The sequence below is a fragment of the Coturnix japonica genome, chromosome 9 (assembly GCF_054131305.1).
Source record: "Coturnix japonica strain WE chromosome 9, WE-NBRP24, whole genome shotgun sequence".
Lineage (NCBI taxonomy): Eukaryota > Metazoa > Chordata > Aves > Galliformes > Phasianidae > Coturnix > Coturnix japonica.
Window position 1 is genome coordinate 25,553,968 of NC_140671.1, and position 9,540 is coordinate 25,563,507.

A 9,540-nucleotide genomic window follows, 5' to 3' on the forward strand; every position below is an offset into this window, starting at 1 on the left:
CCTGGGTGCCAGGGAGGGTCAAGGCTCCGTGTGGTGATACTTAAGGAGAAAGCAATGAGGCTGTAGGAGGGGAGGAGGTGGTCCCTGCCTCTGTTCGTGGAGGTAGTTCTTCCAGGAAGGTGTTCTGTTGCTCACAGTGTGTTCCTGCAGGGATCAAGATGACTGTATTGATTTTGTTTGCTTCTGAATCTCATGAAGCATCGGATTGACTGCAGCGAGGAAGTGGGATGATGAATGGAGAGTGCTGGCGTTTGGATTCCGGCCGCTTGTTTGGTGATGAGGTTGGCTGCCAGGTTTGGTGCTCTGAAAGGATCTGACCCTCCTCATCCTCAGACCAGAAGGGATGATTTGGCTGGGGCCATCCCACAAGAGATACGGAAGCAAACCAGTGTCGGCTTTGGTGTTTCTGAAACTGCTGGTGACTGCGGGGCAAAGGTCCTGCTCTCCTCCAGTACCTGTAGCTTGTGGCTTTGAGCAGTTCTTCTAAGTTTATGGAGTGGTTTTGTGACTTCTGTTAAGTGGATCAGAGCAGTCGCTGGTCAAAACGTCCCTTGTCTGGGCTGGCAATTACAGGGTGATGATCCTGTTGGTCTTCACCGCCTACCCCAATCTGTCACCACACATCAGTGCTGTGTAGTCCCCACCTCTGGTGATGTTTACTGCCTTCCCCTCAGTTTGTGGGGTTTCACTCGGAGCCTGAAGGCCCTTGTGTGGCTTTGGAGCTTTCTGCACCTTGTGTGAACAGCAGCTCAGCCAAAGGACCTCAGACTGCAGCTGAAGCAGAGCCCGGTTGATTCCTGCATGGCCTGGGTCCAACCCACCTGCCAAACACAGAACCATGCTGCTGTGTGAGAGCCTCCAGGCCGGAGAAAAGGATCCCAGCATTAGTCCCCCCGCTTGGCAAACCTAAACCAGCCCTAAGCTCATAACCATGGGTTCCTGATGCTGGCCATGCTAATTGCTTGCTGTCACATCCACACTCTTTGCAAGTCTGCCAAGTTTAGTGATTGTAAAATGGTAGAATTCCTGAGCTGGAGGGTCCCTGTGAGGGCCACTGAGTCCAGCTCCTGGCTGCATTAAAGACATGGAGATTTTGGAAAGGGTCCAGAGGAGGGCCACAAAGATGATCAGGGGGCTGGAGCACCTCCACTATGAGGACAGGCTGAGGGAGTTGGGTTTGTTCAGCCTGGAGAAGAGAAGGTTGCAGGGTGACCTCATTGCAGCCTTTCAATGCCTGAAGGGAACTTACTCCCAGGAGGGGAGTAAACTCTTCAAAAAGGCTGATAATAGCAGGACTAGGGGAAATGGTTTTAATTTAAAAGAAGGAAGATTTAGGTTGGATGTTAGGGGGAAGTTCTTTACTAGGAGAGTGGTTAGGTCCTGGAACAGGCTGCCCAGGGAGGTTGTGGATGCCCCATCCTTGGAGGTGTTCAAGATCAGCTTGGACAGGGCTCTGGGCAACCTGATCTAGTAAAGGTGTATGTTTGGTGGCCCTGCTAGGCAGGGGGGTTGGAACTACATGATCCTTGAGGTCCCTTCCAACCCGGGTCATTCTGTGATTCTGTGATTCTGCACGCTTCAATGACTCCAGGTGGGGATGCCAAAAAAGCTGCTTGAGTTCCTGAAAAGATCAGAGCAAAGGGCTCTGCTGCATCTGTCTGTGACTCAATCACCACCATTGTGTTAATCATAGTAATAATTCCTACAAATATAGTTGGAATTTGCAGCGAGCAAAGCGCAGCTCGCCTCAGGAACAGAATCTGTGCAACAAGACTTAATGCACGCTTGCCAAAGGGATGCTTAAAAATAAAACTGGCCAGAGATGAATGGCTGTTTTGTTATAAATCCACAGCTGGGCTGAGGAGGTCAGGACCGACCGAGCATTGGACCTCAAAGGGCCCCTCTCACTTTGCAGAGAGATTTTAGGGGCCCCACGGAGCGGTTGGATGGGGCTCATAAACAGGTCTGAATGGTTTGTCCAGAGAAGTCATGGGTGCCCATTGCACACATCACCTATCCAGTGGCACTGGTTTTCCTGGCAGCTGCTCCCGGGGCGGAGTAACAGCCCAGCAGGGACCTGGGATCAAGCTGTGCCACCAGACCTTACAGGGAGGTCAAAGGAACCCAGGAGAGGAGTATTGCATGGGCAGAGCTTCCTGCTGATGCCAAAGGCTGGCACAGTCTAGAGCACACACCTCTGCCTGTTTGGCTGTTGCAGATTGCAGCTTGATGACATCCAACAGCAAAGCAGTTCTCCTTCAGCAGGTATCTTCTGAACTCACAAGCACCTCCGCACTGCAGAGCAGCCCTGTGTTAAACAAGGCTGGCCATCATTCACACTGGTTTCAGATCTGACATTCCTCTCCTAGCACCCAGGACCAATGTTTAGTCACTTCCCCGTGAGGAGGAATGACTTAGCATTAGGTAGTAGATGAGAACAGGATTCTTTCTTAAGTTGCTCCCTTCAAAGCTCAGTAACCACATGCCACACATGGGTAACAAGAGCCAAACAGGAGCCATTCCATCCCAGACTACACCTGCAGATGTCTCCACGTGGTCTGCATGAAGAGTCTCACAGCTGAAGGTCCTGGGACTGCTCTTCCTCTTTCCAAACACACGGTAGCTGAGGAAAGCTCCCTATTAGCTGAAGAGACCAATTTCAGGACCTTCACTGACTGGAGGAGCCACTGAGTGGCTCCCAAGGCGGTTCTGCTCCACACATTGCTGGTGCACTTGCTAAGACACCTCATCTCTGTCTTTGGACACTGGGAAAAGGGGAAAACATATTTTGCTACTGGTATGTCATTCTTGGGAATGGGAAAGAAAGTAAGTGTGGGACTTGGGTCACATCACTGCAGCCTATGGAGACCACTTGGGTGTGTAGCTGCCCTGCAGCACAGCACTGCCACTCCGCTGCTCCAACAACACCTACAGCAGCTGTGCACATAAGGATGGCAAACTACAGGGAGTGCCATGCGGGTGCTGCAGGGCTTCATCCCCTAACCATGCAGTATCAGCAGTGCCCAGCTGGCTTTGCTGCACAGCCTTATCACCTGAGAGTCTGAAGACCTGGGGGAAAAGCTCAGCAGCTGCACAGCTGCCAAGGTTCCATGTCATGCCCTGGCCTGCACACAGCCCGGCTCTCCCCGCTCTGCTCTCCCAGTGTTTCCCGCAGCCCCTGTGCTGTGACCAACACGAGCGGGGCTCGGGCCCAATGCCCGCTCACATTCCCAGCAGGCAGAAATATCACACGACAGAATCCCAGCCTACCTGCATCCCCATGCAGCAGTTCAATCCTTCATTTCTACACTCGTGCTTCGTAACACCAAACCAATAACAACAGGACAAGCATCAATTTGACTCTTCTTATAAACGTATTTGACTTACAGAGATATTGTTACAGTTACCTGAGTATTGGAAATTACAATACAAGGAAATTTCCACAATGAATTTCAGGACAGTATTTTACCATCCAGTGCTGCTGATCCCAGTTCATGTCCTTGTTCAATAGAGCTTATCTACACAAACAGCGATGCTTGAAGAAAAGGAAGAAGACACCACAAGAATCAGGGGCTGGAGATACCAACAGAACCGAGAGCTGAATTCACAGACTAAGCACAGCATGTCAGAACGATGCAAACAAGACAATTTTAACAGCCTTTTTGTTTTCAGTTTTTGGTTTTTTTTTTCTTTTTCTGGAACAGAAACGCATTAAAATATCAGCTTCCAATGCTCAATCAGATGAAGACATGGCTCATTTACTGTGCAGCTTCATATAGGAATACCTGAGCTACCTGGAGCAATAAGGCTTTGTTCCTTCATCCATCAGCAGCTCAGCATCTCATTCAGTTTTCCATGTCATTTTCTTAAGGCAAAAATCAAAACAGAAGTTATTTTAATGCTTGAGAACAGGGATTAATTGGCATCTACATACGAATATGTATTTGTTATGCAGTATGAATTCACACAGACTAGGTTGCTCAAGCAGTGGAGGGAGACAGTCATTTATCTCAGCTGGAAGTCCAGTATTACCCGGGATAGCAGATGCTGTGTGGTTATCCACAGCATCCACGGGATGTTTCTGCAACATAAAGAACAGCAAAGTGCACCAATGGTTCATAAGAACAACGTTTTATTTCTACAGAACATGCTACAGAGAAACCAACAGACTTGTTAGCTTACAAAGCAAAACGTTTAAATAAACCTTACTTCAGACTTCAAGAACATTGCCAATTGAACACAATGGCAGGTTTACTTTCCTGATTGGCCAAATGCAGCATTTCACGGACTGCTTTTCCCAGCTGACTCTTTGTTTGCAATACGTTAAAGTAAGTTCTGGTGCTTGGGATATCCTAATATTCCTAATACAGCAGGAAAGACACAAACATGCCACTTAAATTAAAGAAAGAAAACATGGAGTAAGTGGAATCCGAGACTGCAAAAATATACACAAGCATTTACCTTTTTCCTGAACTAAACATTTCAACCATAAAAATATTCAACAGCCATCACCTGTAGAACTAGGGCTAAGGCTATTTCAATTAGAACTGCTTTGTGTTTTAAAAATATAAGGCTGAAAGCCTTTTGGGTGATATTTATACATCCACGACAGGTGTAGGTTCCCTACATGAATCATAAATCATGCAGAACACAAACTAGTTGTCTTAGCTTAATCTTGCATTATCCTGTTTTGTTTAATTTAATCTCTCCTGTAAATATGTTAGATAACTAGATTTCATTGTAAGAATTAACATAAACAAAATATTCATAAGGCTTTTTTCTTCTCCTTGTGAGCTGTAGACAGTAAAATACCCATCCAATGTTTTGAAATTGGCAGATCTTCTTCCTAGTAAAACTGTGAAGCAAGGATAGCTTCCACCACCAGTGAGAAGGTTTCTGAAAGCGCTTGGTAGAAATCCAGAGTTTACGTGGATAAAACCTCAGGAGAACATCCATATACTTGCACGTTACTATTGTTAAATAATCCAAGTCAAGTCTACTTTACAAGGAAGTGTGCAACAAGCAGAAGAAGTGAAGAACATCAGACTGAGTTCACATTCTTCAAGGTGCAAATCGCATCTATTCCTGCCCAAAACCTCCTGTTTCTTCAATTGCGAATAACAGCTTTTCCTTCAGCTGCTCATAATTCTTATAGACTGGAAGGTCCGAGAGATTGAAACTGAAAACAAAGAGAAACCTTAAGTACTGAAGAACAGTATAGACCACCAAAAAATCCATTAGGAACACAGGCATATGAACTGACCTGTTCAGAGGGATAACTGGATTTGTATCCTATAAAACAGCTGTATCTTGACATGCATTTGTCTGTGAGAGTTAAAGCACAAGAAGCACTTGAGCAGTGATAACTTTCCAGAACTGGCAACGTATTTAGTAACAAGTCTCACCTTATCTCTCTTCTGTATCTGAAAGTTAAAATCTGAGCATCTTCACAAAGCACCAGCATAACTGAGAAACTGAGCAGAAGCTACATTTTCTCCAGCCAAGAGGGAGCATGAGTGTGGCTATTTATTTTCATTGCCAAGATTGAGCGTGGTGATAATGAAAGATCAGTCCCAAACTCTTTAAAAAAAGTACAACCTTAAGTACTAAAAGTAGCTTTATGTTCTTAGTGGTGTGCAAATCCATGGCATTTACAATGGAATCAGCTCCACAACAAAACTGCTTTTCAGAAGTTCAACTATTACTCAGCAGAGCTTACTGCCATAACCCAGAGTTTTGCTTTCACACAGTCTCAGACACTTCCATATCACACCCACTTCCTAAAATCTCAAAGTAGATTGCCATCCGTAAGAACAGAACCACAGCAGAGTTTGATCCTTCGTACTTACCAGGTGTGACTTCTAGGTAACCAGTTTTCCTTCCCAACTTTCTCAATGCAAAAGTTTTGGGGTCTGTTGTCCCTGTACAAAAATCAAACAATGAGTTTTTAGGTCTAACTGCCTGTGTAGACCAGTAGGTAGTACATGACAACAGCGTGTGAAAAGCATGAAGAGAAAACAAGACTATAACTACTTGCAGAGCACAAAGACATCTGTCTTTCACTACATCCCTCTGAAGAAATCCACGTAGTGAAATGCATAAATATGAAGCGGTTTTCAAAGAAACTCAACCACTGAATCACATCGTTGGTTTGGTATTGGAAGGAATCTCTGGAGTTTACCACCTAGTCCTGCCACTCTGATCAAGCAGGGATACCCAGAGCAGGCTGCCCTGCCAGGACCACGTCCAAACCATGGATCAAGTCACTGATGCACGGAGTGTTCACATTCCCTCCATCTCTTTTTCTGTCACAGCTCTACCAATATGGAAGACTCAGAAGAAAGATTCCATATCAATTCATTAAAAAAGACCCTTAAACACACACCTTGGTCCTTATTAACCAAAAAAAAAAAAAAAAAGGAATAAACATGAGCATAAAATGCATTAAAGAGGGCTCATTACCCGTGAGGTCAGCAAATCCTCCCACTGGTAATCTGCACGTTCCAGTAACAGACTGTAGAAGTCTCACTCTCTTCTCATTATCTATTTCTTTCACAAATTGAAAAATAATAATTAAAATTGATGTAAAGTTTCATATTGAGATGTTCACTTCCCTATCACCCCCAGGACAGCTGGATTAGCAGTTATTTATAATCTACATGCTACATATCTGTTGAGTAATTCTGACTGTTGCTCACTAAGCTGTTGCTGTGCTCTTGTGAGGAAAAAAGAAGTCTACAAACCTGCCAGATCCACAGTATCTGTCTGCTGCTTCTGGTATCATGCCGGTAGATGGTATTGCCTCTGCCAGTCATTCAGATCAATTTCTTGCATTCCACACGGGAGCACCTTTAGGGGAGAAAAAGGATCATAAACATGGAAACTACAAGCTACTACTTTGCTTCTATAGCAAGACCATTGTACTTAAATACTACTGTACTTTAAAGCACCTGCAATCACAGTACACTCGTTTTTAATATTAAACTCTCAAACTTTCACAGCAAATAATAATATCCACTCACAAAGAAAAAGTGGAGAGGCCACAAAAGAGAAAACCCAGTCATGAAAATGTTTGTATTAGGACATTCAAACCCTTTCTCCTTCACCCTCCCCCTTCTTCCACAAGCGAATCTTTTCAGCCCTTCTCCCCTCAGGCAGATCAACACTCCCTCCCAACTTAGCGTTGTCTGCAAAGTTGCTGAGGGCGCACTCAGCCCCTCATCCAGATCATCAAGGAAGATGTTAAACAGAAACGGCCCAAGCACCAAGCCCTGGGGGACGCCGCTCGTGACCGGCCACCAACTGGATTCCACTCCATTGACCACAACTCTCTGGGCCTGGCCACCCAGCCAGCTCTTCACGCAGTGGAGCATGTGCCCATCCAAACCACAGGCAGACAGCTTCTCTACCAGAATGTTATGGGGGACAGTGTCAAAGGTCTTACTGAAGTCCAGGCAGACCACATCGACAGCCTTACCTTCATCTACCAAGTAGGTCACCTTGTTATAGAATGAAATCATGTTAGTCAGGCAGGATCTATCGTTTATAAACCCATGCTGACTAGGCCTGATCCCTTGGCTGATGTTTAGTTGTCCCATAATGATACCTGAGATTATCCTTTCCATGACCTTCCCGGGCACCGAGGTGAGACTGATGGGCCTGTAGCTGCCAGGATCACCTTTCCGGCCCTTTTTGAAGATGGGCGTCACATTCACCAGCCTCCAATCCACTGGGACAATCCCAGAATAACATAACATAACATCACCTGGAGATCATAGATTGATCTATCAATCATAGATTGATCTAGATAAGTCCGTGACACAGACGCAGCACGCAGTGGCACGCTGACGGGGCTCCTGAGCTCAGCGCCAACAACAGCAGGCTCCAAAGGGGACCTGACTACACCTGCCTTCTGGGACACACAAGCTCTGCTTTCCATAGTCGTATCCAGCACCTCTCCTTACGCGGCACCTCGGCGGATTCAACCCTTACCTACAATTAAGACCTCTGACTGAACTAGGATTCCAGTCACTCTGATTACATCCCAGTTCTGCACACAGTGCTGGAACACACACTGACTTGTGGAATCAAACTCTATAATCCAGAGATTGGTTATAAATGTTATGTTTATTCCAGCGTTTTGCAGCACCGGGTGCAAGGGGAATAGCTCCACCAAAAACCTGCACCCTGACTTGTAAAATGGTTACACAGATATAGGTACACCTCATACATAGTCAATGATGTAAGGAAGGACATTGGACACACCTTCATTGGCTCCACAGCCGCAGTCCAGCACGGCACCCAGGCCCGTTGCTCCATTCCTCGCTCCGTTCCTTTGCTCGCTGCCAGTTCCCACGGGGAGTCCTCATTCAGACACCTGGAACAACAACACACAAGCAACACGTCAGGCAAACAGCAGACACGCACGCAAACACAAAACGCCCTCCTCGGATCCCGCCACTCACTCTTCCTTTGCCCACTTCTCTCGCTCACCTTCAGGGCAGCGCCAGCCCCTTCAACCCGATGCAAACCGGCTGCCTACAGTTCAGCCTTCAAAGGACGAGCAAAGCGCGAGCCACGGCTCGGCACCCGGCACAGCGCCCGCCGCGCTTCCCTGCAGGCAGCATCCCAAGGCCGCACCGACAGCTCGATGCTCGCACGGCCTTCCCCGGGACGAAGCCGCCCCCCGGCCCCCGCCGCACTCGGTGGCACCGCACGCATCGCCTCTGGGTGCGGGCAGCGCCGCGAGCTCCTCCCCCGACAGCCCCTCCGTGCCCCCGCACCGAGGCCCGACCCCGTTCGCAGCACAGAGCCCGCTCCTCTCGGCCCCGTGCCGCCATGGCCCAGAAGTGCTCTCATGACTTGTCCTTGTTACAGCCATTGCCTCACAGATTCCTCTTAAGGGCTGGGGTGGGGGGTACCTATGGCAGTCTGGGAGCAGGGCATCAGTCACCTCTTGATTGAGGGTGTGCAAGGGGATCATGGGGAAGGGGAATGTCCACACTACTCCTGCTCTCATTAAAACTGTTCCATACTCTCTGGGTGGAGTCACAGTCTGCTCTGTGAATCCCACAAGGAGTGCATGCAGGCCAGGAGTCAGCCCATGCCCCGTGGGTCAGCTCCTGAGACTGCCGGGGGTCCTGGGTCACTGGTTGGAGGGATAAAGCTCACGTTCATTGTCTGAACCACAGAATATCCCAAGCTGAAAGGGACCCACACAGCTCCGAGCCCAAACCCCATATGCATGGATCCCACACTGCCCAGTTCCAAACCCTATGGCTGGGAGTGCCAGTGCTCCCACTGTGCACAGTCTTCCCCTGACCCCAGCCCCTTCCCAGCCCCTCCTGATGCAGCTCCATGCTATTCCCTTGGGCCCTGTCACTGTCAGCAGAGCACAGAGCTCAGCGCTGTTCTTCCACTCCTCCACTCCCTGTCAAGTGCTACAGGCTGCCACGAGGCCTCCATCCACGTTCCTCTGCTCTGTGCCCAACAACCCAAGGGACCTCAAGCTGCTCTTCGCACCATTTGCAGACTTACAGA

At 47.9% G+C, this 9,540-nt stretch overlaps 1 long non-coding RNA gene across 5 annotated transcripts; it reads right to left on the reverse strand.

The window, feature by feature from the left end:
* Nucleotides 1–4,659: 4,659 nt before the first annotated feature.
* On the reverse strand, nt 4,660–8,955 carry LOC107323556 (uncharacterized). Of its 5 annotated transcripts, XR_014931774.1 has the most exons (7): nt 8,494–8,955; nt 8,266–8,377; nt 6,744–6,849; nt 6,463–6,549; nt 5,850–5,921; nt 5,264–5,325; nt 5,045–5,179 (listed from the first exon to the last, which is right to left on the reverse strand). It is a non-coding gene; the product is annotated as an uncharacterized LOC107323556 (long non-coding RNA). The 5 variants fall into 5 exon arrangements; XR_014931773.1 differs by having other exon boundaries at nt 4,660–5,179; nt 8,266–8,955; XR_014931777.1 differs by lacking the exon at nt 5,264–5,325 and having other exon boundaries at nt 5,040–5,179; nt 8,494–8,621.
* Between the last annotated feature and the right edge of the window lie 585 nt (nt 8,956–9,540).